We start from the raw sequence: 13,824 nt of genomic DNA on the forward strand, positions 1-13,824 counted from the left end.
ATGAGTGAGACTTCAGTGAAGTGTTTCACAGAAGTGATGCAATGAGTGAGACTCAAGTGAAGTGTTTCACAGCAGTGATACAATGAGTGAGACACGAGTACGGTGCTTCAGGGCAGTGATATAATGAGTGAGACTCCAGTGAAGTGCTTCAGTGCAGTGATACAAAGAGTGAGACTCCAGTGAAGTGTTTCACAGCAGTGATACACTGAGTGAGACTCACAGTGAAGTGTTTCAGAGCAGTGATACAATGAGTGAGACTCTAGTGAAGTGTTTCACAGCAGTGATGCCATGGAGTGAAACACCAGTGGAGTGTTTATCAGCAGTGATACAATGAGTGAGACTCCAGTACAGTGCTTCAGAGCAGTGATACAATGAGTGAGCCTAGTGAAGTGTTTCGCAGCAGTGATACAATGAGTGAGACTCCAGTGAAGTGTTGTAGAGCAGTGATACAAAGAGTGAGACTCCAGTGAAGTGTTTCACAGCAGTGATCTAACGAGTGAGACTCAGGTGAAGTGTTTCACAGCAGTGATACAATGAGTAAGACTCTATTGAAGTCTTTCACAGCGGTGACACTATGAGTGAGACACCAGTGAAGTGTTTCATAGCAGTGATGCAATGAGTGAGACTCCAGTGAAGTGTTTCACAGCAGTGATGCCATGGAGTGAAACACCAGTGAAGTGTTTCACAGTAGTGCTACAATGAGTGAGACTCTAGTGAAGTGTTTCACAGCAGGGATGCCATGGAGTGAAACACCAGTGAAGTGTTTCAAAGCAGTGATCTAATGAGTGAGACACCAGTACACTGCTTCAGAGCAGTGATTCAAAGAGTGAGACTCCAGTGAAGTGTTTCACAGCAGTGCTACAATGAGTGAGACTCCAGTGAAATGTTTCACAACAGTGATGCAATGAGTGAGACTCCAGTGAACTGTTTCACAGCAGTGATGCAATGAGTGAGACTACAGTGAAGTGTTTCAGAGCAGTGATGCAATGAGTAAGACTCCCGTGAAGTGTTTCACAGCAGTGATTCAATGAGTGAGACTCCAGTGAAGTGTTTCACAGCAGTGATTCAATGAGTGAGACTCAAGTGAAGTGTTTCAGAGCAGTGATACAATGAGTGAGACTCTAGTCAAGTGTTTCACAGCACTGATACAATGAGCGAGACACCAGTACGGTGCTTCATAGCAGTGATACAATGAGTGAGACTCCAGTGAAGTGTTTCATAGCAGTGATATAATGAGTGAGACTCCAGTAAAGTGCTTCAGTGCAGTGATACAAAGAGTGAGACTCCAGTGAAGTGTTTCACAGCAGTGATACAATGAGTGAGACTCACAGTGAAGTGTTTCAGAGCAGTGATGCAATGAGTGAGACTCTAGTGAAGTGTTTCACAGCAGTGATGCCATGGAGTGAAACACCAGTGAAGTGTTTCACAGTAGTGATACAATGGGTGAGACTCAAGTGAAGTGTTTCACAGCAGTGCTACAATGAGTGAGACTCCAGTGAAATGTTTCACAGCAGTGATGCAATGAGTGAGACTCCAGTGAACTGTTTCACAGCAGTGATGCAATGAGTGAGACTACAGTGAAGTGTTTCAGAGCAGTGATGCAATGAGTGAGACTCCCGTGAAGTGTTTCACAGTAGTGATTCAATGAGTGAGACCCCAGTGAAGTGTTTCACAGCAGTGATTCAATGAGTGAGACTCCAGTGAAATGTTTCACAGCAGTGATGCAATGAGTGAGACTCCAGTGAACTGTTTCACAGCAGTGATGCAATGAGTGAGACTACAGTGAAGTGTTTCAGAGCAGTGATGTAATGAGTGAGACTCCCGTGAAGTGTTTCACAGCAGTGATTCAATGAGTGAGACCCCAGTTAAGTGTTTCACAGCAGTGATTCAATGAGTGAGACTCAAGTGAAGTGTTTCAGAGCAGTGATACAATGAGTGAGACTCTAGTGAAGTGTTTCACAGCACTGATACAATGAGTGAGACACCAGTACGGTGCTTCAGAGCAGTGATACAATGAGTGAGACTCCAGTGAAGAGTTTCACAGCAGTGATACAATGAGTGAGACTCTAGTGAAGTGTTTGACAGCAGTGATGCCATGGAGTGAAATACCAGGGGTGTGTTTATCAGCAGTTATAGAATGAGTGAGACTCCAGTGAAGTGTTTAACAGCAGTGATAAAATGAGTAAAACTCTGTTAAAGTGTTTCACAGCAGTGATACAGTGAGTGAGACTCCAGTTAAGTGTTTCACAGCAGTGATGCAATGTGTGAGACTCCAGTGAAGTGTTTTTTAAAGCAGTGATTCAATCAGTGAGACTTCAGTGAAGTGTTTCACAGAAGTGATGCAATGAGTGAGACTCAAGTGAAGTGTTTCACAGCAGTGATACAATGAGTGAGACACGAGTACGGTGCTTCAGGGCAGTGATATAATAAGTGAGACTCCAGTGAAGTGCTTCAGTGCAGTGATACAAAGAGTGAGACTCCAGTGAAGTGTTTCACAGCAGTGATACACTGAGTGAGACTCACAGTGAAGTGTTTCAGAGCAGTGATACAATGAGTGATACTCTAGTGAAGTGTTTCACAGCAGTGATGCCATGGAGTGAAACACCAGTGGAGTGTTTATCAGCAGTGATACAATGAGTGAGACTCCAGTACAGTGCTTCAGAGCAGTGATACAATGAGTGAGCCTAGTGAAGTGTTTCGCAGCAGTGATACAATGAGTGAGACTCCAGTGAAGTGTTGTAGAGCAGTGATACAAAGAGTGAGACTCCAGTGAAGTGTTTCACAGTAGTGATCCAATGAGTGAGACTCAGGTGAAGTGTTTCACAGTAGTGATACAATGAGTGAGACTCCTGTGAATTGTTTCACAGCAGTGATACAATGAGTAAGACTCTATTGAAGTGTTTCACAGCAGTGACACTATGAGTGAGACTCCAGTGAAGAGTTTCACAGTAGTGATACAATGGGTGAGACTCAAGTGAAGTGTTTCACAGCAGTGCTACAATGAGTGAGACTCCAGTGAAGTGTTTCATAGTAGTCATGCCATTGAGTGAGACTCTAGTGAAGTGTTTCATAGCAGTGATACAATGAGTGAGACTCTGGTGAAGTGTTTCACAGCAGTGATGCAATTGAATTAGACTCTAGTGAAGTGTTTCACAGTAGTGCTACAATGAGTGAGACTCTAGTGAAGTGTTTCACAGCAGGGATGCCATGGAGTGAAACACCAGTGAAGTGTTTCAAAGCAGTGATTCAAAGAGTGAGACTCCAGTGAAGTGTTTCACAGCAGTGCTACAATGAGTGAGACTCCAGTGAAATGTTTCACAGCAGTGATGCAATGAGTGAGACTACAGTGAAGTGTTTCAGAGCAGTGATGCAATGCGTGAGACTCCCGTGAAGTGTTTCACAGCAGTGATTCAATGAGTGAGACCCCAGTGAAGTGTTTCACAGCAGTGATTCAATGAGTGAGACTCAAGTGAAGTGTTTCAGAGCAGTGATACAATGAGTGAGACTCTAGTGAAGTGTTTCACAGCACTGATACAATGAGTGAGACACCAGTACGGTGCTTCAGAGCAGTGATACAATGAGTGAGACTCCAGTGAAGTGTTTCACAGCAGTGATACAATGAGTGCGACTCTAGTGCAGTGTTTGACAGCAGTGATGCCATGGAGTGAAACACCAGGGGTGTGTTTATCAGCAGTTATAGAATGAGTGAGACTCCAGTGAAGTGTTTAACAGCAGTGATAAAATGAGTAAAACTCTGTTGAAGTGTTTCACAGCAGTGATACAGTGAGTGAGACTCCAGTTAAGTGTTTCACAGCAGTGATGCAATGTGTGAGACTCCAGTGAAGTGTTTTTTAAAGCAGTAATGCAATGAGTGAGACTTCAGTGAAGCGTTTCACAGAAGTGATGCAATGATTGAGACTCAAGTGAAGTGTTTCACAGCAGTGATACAATGAGTGAGACACGAGTACGGTGCTTCAGGGCAGTGATATAATGAGTGAGACTCCAGTGAAGTGCTTCAGTGCAGTGATACAAAGTGTGAGACTCCGGTGAAGTGTTTCACAGCAGTGATACACTGAGTGAGACTCACAGTGAAGTGTTTCAGAGCAGTGATACAATGAGTGAGACTCTAGTGAAGTGTTTCACAGCAGTGATGCCATGGAGTGAAACACCAGTGGAGTGTTTATCAGCAGTGATACAATGAGTGAGACTCCAGTACAGTGCTTCAGAGCAGTGAAACAATGAGTGAGCCTAGTGAAGTGTTTCGCAGCAGTGATACAATGAGTGAGACTCCAGTGAAGTGTTGTAGAGCAGTGATACAAAGAGTGAGACTCCAGTGAAGTGTTTCACAGCAGTGATCCAACGAGTGAGACTCAGGTGAAGTGTTTCACAGCAGTGATACAATGAGTGAGACTCCTGTGAATTGTTTCACAGCAGTGATACAATGAGTAAGACTCTATTGAAGTGTTTCACAGCAGTGACACTATGAGTGAGACACCAGTGAAGTGTTTCACAGCAGTGATGCAATGAGTGAGACTCCAGTGAAGTGTTTCACAGCAGTGATGCCATGGAGTGAAACACCAGTGAAGTGTTTCACAGTAGTGATACAATGGGTGAGACTCAAGTGAAGTGTTTCACAGCAGTGCTACAATGAGTGAGACTCCAGTGAAGTGTTTCATAGTAGTCATGCCATTGAGTGAGACTCTAGTGAAGTGTTTCATAGCAGTGATACAATGAGTGAGACTCTGGTGAAGTGTTTCACAGCAGAGATGCAATTGAATTAGACTCTAGTGAAGTGTTTCACAGTAGTGCTACAATGAGTGAGACTCTAGTGAAGTGTTTCACAGCAGGGATGCCATGGAGTGAAACACCAGTGAAGTGTTTCAAAGCAGTGATCTAATGAGTGAGACACCAGTACACTGCTTCAGAGCAGTGATTCAAAGAGTGAGACTCCAGTGAAGTGTTTCACAGCAGTGCTACAATGAGTGAGACTCCAGTGAAATGTTTCACAGCAGTGATGCAATGAGTGAGACTACAGTGAAGTGTTTCAGAGCAGTGATGCAATGAGTGAGACTCCCGTGAAGTGTTTCACAGCAGTGATTCAATGAGTGAGACCCCAGTGAAGTGTTTCACAGCAGTGATTCAATGAGTGAGACTCAAGTGAAGTGTTTCAGAGCAGTGATACAATGAGTGAGACTCTAGTGAAGTGTTTCACAGCACTGATACAATGAGTGAGACACCAGTACGGTGCTTCAGAACAGTGATACAATGAGTGAGACTCCAGTGAAGTGTTTCACAGCAGGGATACAATGAGTGAGACTCTAGTGAAGTGTTTGACAGCAGTGATGCCATGGAGTGAAACACCAGGGGTGTGTTTATCAGTAGTTATAGAATGAGTGAGACTCCAGTGAAGTGTTTAACAGCAGTGATAAAATGAGTAAAACTCTGTTGAAGTGTTTCACAGCAGTGATACAGTGAGTGAGACTCCAGTTAAGTGTTTCACAGCAGTGATGCACCAAGTGAGACTCCAGTCAAGTGTTTCACAGCAGTGACACAATGAGTGAGACTCCAGTGAAGTGTTTCACAGCAGTGATACAATGAGTGATACACCAGTACAGTGCTTCAGAGCAGTGATATGATAAAATGAGTGAGACTCTAGTGAAGAGTTTCACAGCAGTGATACAACACGTAAGATTCCATTGAAGTGTTTCCCAGCAGTGACACAATGAGTGAGACTCCACTGAAGTATTTCACAGCATTGATACAAAGAGTGAGACTCCAGTGAAGAGTTTCACAGCAGTGACACAATGAGTGAGACTCCCGTGAAGTGTTTCACAGCAGTGATACAATGAGTAAGACTCTATTGAACTACTTCAAAGCAGTGACACAATGAGTGAGACTCCAGTGAAGTGTTTTATAGTAGTGATACCATTGAGTGAGACTCTAGTGAAGTGTTTCATAGCAGTGATACAATGAGTGAGGCTCCAATGAAGTGTTTCACAGCAGTGCTACAATGAGTGAGACTCTAGTGAAGTGTTTTACAGCAGTGATGCCATGGAGTGAAATACCAGTGAAGTGTTTCACAGCAGTGATCCAATGAGTGAGACACCAGTACAGTTCTTCAGAAAAGTGATGCAAAGAGTGAGACTCCAGTGAAGAGTTTCACAGCAGTGATACAATGAGTGAGACTCCCCTGAAGTGTTTCACAGCAGTGATAAAATAAGTAAGACTCTATTGAAATACTTCACATCAGTGACACGATGAGTGAGACACCAGTGAAGTGTTTCACAGCAGTGATGTAATGTGTGAGACTCGAGTGAAGTGTTTTTTACAGCAGTGATGCAATGAGTGAGACTTCAGTGAAGTGTTTCACAGAAGTGATGCAATGAGTGAGACTCAAGTGAAGTGTTTCACAGCAGTGATACAATGAGTGAGACACGAGTACGGTGCTTCAGGGCAGTGATATAATGAGTGAGACTCCAGTGAAGTGCTTCAGTGCAGTGATACAAAGAGTGAGACTCCAGTGAAGTGTTTCAAAGCAGTGATACAATGAGTGAGACTCACAGTGAAGTGTTTCAGAGAAGTGATACAATGAGTGAGACTCTAGTGAAGTGTTTCACAGCAGTGATGCCATGGAGTGAAACACCAGTGGAGTGTTTATCAGCAGTGATACAATGAGCGAGACTCCAGTACAGTGCTTCAGAGCAGTGATACAATGACAGACTCCATTGAAGTGTTTCACTGCAGTGATACAATGAGTGAGCCTAGTGAAGTGTTTCACAGCAGTGATACAATGAGTGAGACTCCAGTGAAGTGTTGTAGAGCAGTGATACAAAGAGTGAGACTCCAGTGAAGTGTTTCACAGCAGTGATCCAACGAGTGAGACTCCAGTGAAGTTTTTCATAGTAGTGATGCCATTGAGTGAGACTCTGGTGAAGTGTTTCATAGCAGTGATACAATGAGTGAGACTCTATTGAAGTGTTTCACAGCAGTGATGCAATTGAATTAGACTCTAGTGAAGTGTTTCACAGTAGTGCTACAATGAATGAGACTCTAGTGAAGTGTTTCACAGCAGGGATGACATGGAGTGAAACATCAGTGAAGTGTTTCAAAGCAGTGATCTAATGAGTGAGACACCAGTACAGTTCTTTAGAAAAGTGATGCAAAGAGTGAGACTCCAGTGAAGAGTTTCACAGCAGTGATACAATGAGTGAGACTCCCGTGAAGTGTTTCACAGCAGTGATAAAATAAGTAAGACTCTATTGAAGTACTTCACAGCAGTGACACGATGAGTGAGACACCAGTGAAGTGTTTCACAGCAGTGATGCAATGTATGAGACTCCAGTAAGTGTTTTTTACAGCAGTGATGCAATGAGTGAGACTTCAGTGAAGTGTTTCACAGAAGTGATGCAATGAGTGAGACTCAAGTGAAGTGTTTCACAGCAGTGATACAATGAGTGAGACACGAGTACGGTGATTCAGGGCAGTGATATAATGAGTGAGACTCCAGTGAAGTGCTTCAGTGCAGTGATACAAAGAGTGAGACTCCAGTGAAGTGTTTCACAGCAGTGATACAATGAGTGAGACTCACAGTGAAGTGTTTCAGAGCAGTGATACAATGAGTGAGACTCTAGTGAAGTGTTTCACAGCAGTGATGCCATGGAGTGAAACACCAGTGGAGTGTTTATCAGCAGTGATACAATGAGCGAGACTCCAGGACAGTGCTTCAGAGCAGTGATACAATGAGTGAGCCTAGTGAAGTGTTTTACAGCAGTGATACAATGAGTGAGACTCCAGTGAAGTGTTGTAGAGCAGTGATACAAAGAATGAGACTCCAGTGAAGTGTTTCACAGTAGTGATACAATGAGTGAGACTCTAGTGAAGTGTTTGACAGCAGTGATGCCATGGAGTGAAACACCAGGGGTGTGTTTATCAGCAGTTATAGAATGAGTGAGACTCCAGTGAAGTGTTTAACAGCAGTGATAAAATGAGTAAAACTCTGTTGAAGTGTTTCACAGCAGTGATACAGTGAGTGAGACTCCAGTTAAGTGTTTCACAGCAGTGATGCAATGTGTGAGACTCCAGTGAAGTGTTTTTTAAAGCAGTGATGCAATGAGTGAGACTTCAGTGAAGTGTTTCACAGAAGTGATGCAATGAGTGAGACTCAAGTGAAGTGTTTCACAGCAGTGATAAAATGAGTGAGACACGAGTACGGTGCTTCAGGGCAGTGATATAATGAGTGAGACTCCAGTGAAGTGCTTCAGTGCAGTGATACAAAGAGTGAGACTCCAGTGAAGTGTTTCACAGCAGTGATACACTGAGTGAGACTCACAGTGAAGTGTTTCAGAGCAGTGATACAATGAGTGAGACTCTAGTGAAGTGTTTCACAGCAGTGATGCCATGGAGTGAAACACCAGTGGAGTGTTTATCAGCAATGATACAATGAGTGAGACTCCAGTACAGTGCTTCAGAGCAGTGATACAATGAGTGAGCCTAGTGAAGTGTTTCGCAGCAGTGATACAATGAGTGAGACTCCAGTGAAGTGTTGTAGAGCAGTGATACAAAGAGTGAGACTCCAGTGAAGTGTTTCACAGCAGTGATCCAACGAGTGAGACTCTATTGAAGTCTTTCACAGCGGTGACACTATGAGTGAGACACCAGTGAAGTGTTTCATAGCAGTGATGCAATGAGTGAGACTCCAGTGAAGTGTTTCACAGCAGTGATGCCATGGAGTGAAACACCAGTGAAGTGTTTCACAGTAGTGCTACAATGAGTGAGACTCTAGTGAAGTGTTTCACAGCAGGGATGCCATGGAGTGAAACACCAGTGAAGTGTTTCAAAGCAGTGATATAATGAGTGAGACACCAGTACACTGCTTCAGAGCAGTGATTCAAAGAGTGAGACTCCAGTGAAGTGTTTCACAGCAGTGCTACAATGAGTGAGACTCCAGTGAAATGTTTCACAGCAGTGATGCAATGAGTGAGACTCCAGTGAACTGTTTCACAGCAGTGATGCAATGAGTGAGACTACAGTGAAGTGTTTCAGAGCAGTGATGCAATGAGTGAGACTCCCGTGAAGTGTTTCACAGCAGTGATTCAATGAGTGAGACTCCAGTGAAATGTTTCACAGCAGTGATGCAATGAGTGAGACTCCAGTGAACTGTTTCAAAGCAGTGATGCAATGAGTGAGACTACAGTGAAGTGTTTCAGAGCAGTGATGCAATGAGTGAGACTCCCGTGAAGTGTTTCACAGCAGTGATTCAATGAGTGAGACCCCAGTGAAGTGTTTCACAGCAGTGATTCAATGAGTGAGACTCAAGTGAAGTGTTTCAGAGCAGTGATACAATGAGTGAGACTCTAGTGAAGTGTTTCACAGCACTGATACAATGAGTGAGACACCAGTACGGTGCTTCAGAGCAGTGATACAATGAGTGAGACTCCAGTGAAGTGTTTGACAGCAGTGATACAATGAGTGAGACTCTAGTGAAGTGTTTGACAGCAGTGATGCCATGGAGTGAAATACCAGGGGTGTGTTTATCAGCAGTTATAGAATGAGTGAGACTCCAGTGAAGTGTTTAACAGCAGTGATAAAATGAGTAAAACTCTGTTGAAGTGTTTCACAGCAGTGATACAGTGAGTGAGACTCCAGTTAAGTGTTTCACAGCAGTGATGCAATGTGTGAGACTCCAGTGAAGTGTTTTTTAAAGCAGTGATGCAATCAGTGAGACTTCAGTGAAGTGTTTCACAGAAGTGATGCAATGAGTGAGACTCAAGTGAAGTGTTTCACAGCAGTGATACAATGAGTGAGACACGAGTACGGTGCTTCAGGGCAGTGATATAAAGAGTGAGACTCCAGTGAAGTGCTTCAGTGCAGTGATACAAAGAGTGAGACTCCAGTGAAGTGTTTCACAGCAGTGATACACTGAGTGAGACTCACAGTGAAGTGTTTCAGAGCAGTGATACAATGAGTGAGACTCTAGTGAAGTGTTTCACAGCAGTGATGCCATGGAGTGAAACACCAGTGGAGTGTTTATCAGCAGTGATACAATGAGTGAGACTCCAGTACAGTGCTTCAGAGTAGTGATACAATGAGTGAGCCTAGTGAATTGTTTCGCAGCAGTGATACAATGAGTGAGACTCCAGTGAAGTGTTGTAGAGCAGTGATACAAAGAGTGAGACTCCAGTGAAGTGTTTCACAGTAGTGATCCAATGAGTGAGACTCAGGTGAAGTGTTTCACAGTAGTGATCCAACGAGTGAGACTCAGGTGAAGTGTTTCACAGCAGTGATACAATGAGTAAGACTCCTGTGAATTGTTTCACAGCAGTGATACAATGAGTAAGACTCTATTGAAGTGTTTCACAGCAGTGACACTATGAGTGAGACTCCAGTGAAGAGTTTCACAGTAGTGATACAAAGGGTGAGACTCAAGTGAAGTGTTTCACAGCAGTGCTACAATGAGTGAGACTCCAGTGAAGTGTTTCATAGTAGTCATGCCATTGAGTGAGACTCTAGTGAAGTGTTTCATAGCAGTGATACAATGAGTGAGACTCTGGTGAAGTGTTTCACAGCAGTGATGCAATTGAATTAGACTCTAGTGAAATGTTTCACAGTAGTGCTACAATGAGAGAGACTCTAGTGAAGTGTTTCACAGCAGGGATGCCATGGAGTGAAACACCAGTGAAGTGTTTCAAAGCAGTGATTCAAAGAGTGAGACTCCAGTGAAGTGTTTCACAGCAGTGCTAAAATGAGTGAGACTCCAGTGAAATGTTTCACAGCAGTGATGCAATGAGTGAGACTACAGTGAAGTGTTTCAGAGCAGTGATGCAATGCGTGAGACTCCCGTGACGTGTTTCACAGCAGTGATTCAATGAGTGAGACCCCAGTGAAGTGTTTCAGAGCAGTGATACAATGAGTGAGACTCTAGTGAAGTGTTTCACAGCACTGATACAATGAGTGAGACACCAGTACGGTGCTTCAGAGCAGTGATACAATGAGTGAGACTCCAGTGAAGTGTTTCACAGCAGTGATACAATGAGTACGACTCTAGTGCAGTATTTGACAGCAGTGATGCCATGGAGTGAAACACCAGGGGTGTGTTTATCAGCAGTTATAGAATGAGTGAGACTCCAGTGAAGTGTTTAACAGCAGTGATAAAATGAGTAAAACTCTGTTGAAGTGTTTCACAGCAGTGATACAGTGAGTGAGACTCCAGTTAAATGTTTCACAGCAGTGATGCAAAGTGTGAGACTCCAGTGAAGTGTTTTTTAAAGCAGTGATGCAATGAGTGAGACTTCAGTGAAGTGTTTCACAGAAGTGATGCAATGAGTGAGACTCAAGTGAAGTGTTTCACAGCAGTGATACAATGAGTGAGACACGAGTGCGGTGCTTCAGGGCAGTGAAATAATGAGTGAGACTCCAGTGAAGTGCTTCAGTGCAGTGATACAAAGAGTGAGACTCCAGTGAAGTGTTTCACAGCAGTGATACACTGAGTGAGACTCACAGTGAAGTGTTTCAGAGCAGTGATACAATGAGTGAGACTCTAGTGAAGTGTTTCACAGCAGTGATGCCATGGAGTGAAACACCAGTGGAGTGTTTATAAGCAGTGATACAATGAGTGAGACTCCAGTACAGTGCTTAAGAGCAGTGATACAATGAGTGAGCCTAGTGAAGTGTTTCGCAGCAGTGATACAATGAGTGAGACTCCAGTGAAGTGTTGTAGAGCAGTGATACAAAGAGTGAGACTCCAGTGAAGTGTTTCACAGCAGTGATCCAACGAGTGAGACTCAGGTGAAGTGTTTCACAGCAGTGATACAATGAGTGAGACTCCTGTGAATTGTTTCACAGCAGTGATTCAATGAGTGAGACTCAAGTGAAGTGTTTCAGAGCAGTGATACAATGAGTGAGACTCTAGGGAAGTGTTTCACAGCACTGATACAATGAGTGAGACACCAGTACGGTGCTTCAGAGCAGTGATACAATGAGTGAGACTCCAGTGAAGTGTTTCACAGCAGTGATACAATGAGTACGACTCTAGTGCAGTATTTGACAGCAGTGATGCCATGGAGTGAAACACCAGGGGTGTGTTTATGAGCAGTTATAGAATGAGTGAGACTCCAGTGAAGTGTTTAACAGCAGTGATAAAATGAGTAAAACTCTGTTAAAGTGTTTCACAGCAGTGATACAGTGAGTGAGACTCCAGTTAAGTGTTTCACAGCAGTGATGCAAAGTGTGAGACTCCAGTGAAGTGTTTTTTAAAGCAGTGATGCAATGAGTGAGACTTCAGTGAAGTGTTTCACAGAAGTGATGCAATGAGTGAGACTCAAGTGAAGTGTTTCACAGCAGTGATACAATGAGTGAGACACGAGTACGGTGCTTCAGGGCAGTGATATAATGAGTGAGACTCCAGTGAAGTGCTTCAGTGCAGTGATACAAAGAGTGAGACTCCAGTGAAGTGTTTCACAGCAGTGATACACTGAGTGAGACTCACAGTGAAGTGTTTCAGAGCAGTGATACAATGAGTGAGACTCTAGTGAAGTGTTTCACAGCAGTGATGCCATGGAGTGAAACACCAGTGGAGTGTTTATAAGCAGTGATACAATGAGTGAGACTCCAGTACAGTGCTTCAGAGCAGTGATACAATGAGTGAGCCTAGTGAAGTGTTTCGCAGCAGAGATACAATGAGTGAGACTCCAGTGAAGTGTTGTAGAGCAGTGATACAAAGAGTGAGACTCCAGTGAAGTGTTTCACAGCAGTGATCCAACGAGTGAGACTCAGGTGAAGTGTTTCACAGCAGTGATACAATGAGTGAGACTCCTGTGAATTGTTTCACAGCAGTGATACAATGAGTAAGACTCTATTGAAGTGTTTCACAGCAGTGACACTATGAGTGAGACACCAGTGAAGTGTTTCACAGCAGTGATGCAATGAGTGAGACTCCAGTGAAGTGTTTCACAGCAGTGATGCCATGGAGTGAAACACCAGTGAAGTGTTTCACAGTAGTGATACAATGGGTGAGACTCAAGTGAAGTGTTTCACAGCAGTGCTACAATGAGTGAGACTCCAGTGAAGTGTTTCATAGTAGTCATGCCATTGAGTGAGACTCTAGTGAAGTGTTTCATAGCAGTGATACAATGAGTGAGACTATGGTGAAGTGTTTCACAGCAGTGATGCAATTGAATTAGACTCTAGTGAAGTGTTTCACAGTAGTGCTACAATGAGTGAGACTCTAGTGAAGTGTTTCACAGCAGGGATGCCATGGAGTGAAACACCAGTGAAGTGTTTCAAAGCAGTGATCTAATGAGTGAGACACCAGTACACTGCTTCAGAGCAGTGATTCAAAGAGTGAGACTCCAGTGAAGTGTTTCACAGCAGTGCTACAATGAGTGAGACTCCAGTGAAATGTTTCACAGCAGTGATGCAATGAGTGAGACTCCAGTGAACTGTTTCACAGCAGTGATGCAATGAGTGAGACTACAGTGAAGTGTTTCAGAGCAGTGATGCAATAAGTGAGACTCCCGTGAAGTGTTTCACAGCAGTGATTCAATGAGTGAGACCCCAGTGAAGTGTTTCACAGCAGTGATTCAATGAGTGAGACTCAAGTGAAGTGTTTCAGAGCAGTGATACAATGAGTGAGACTCTAGTGAAGTGTTTCACAGCACTGATACAATGAGTGAGACACCAGTACGGTGCTTCAGAGCAGTGATACAATGAGTGAGACTCCAGTGAAGTGTTTCACAGCAGGGATACAATGAGTGAGACTCTAGTGAAGTGTTTGACAGCAGTGATGCCATGGAGTGAAACACCAGGGGTGTGTTTATCAGCAGTTAT

Source organism: Triturus cristatus, chromosome 1_1 (genome assembly GCF_964204655.1).
Source record: "Triturus cristatus chromosome 1_1, aTriCri1.1, whole genome shotgun sequence".
NCBI lineage: Eukaryota > Metazoa > Chordata > Amphibia > Caudata > Salamandridae > Triturus > Triturus cristatus.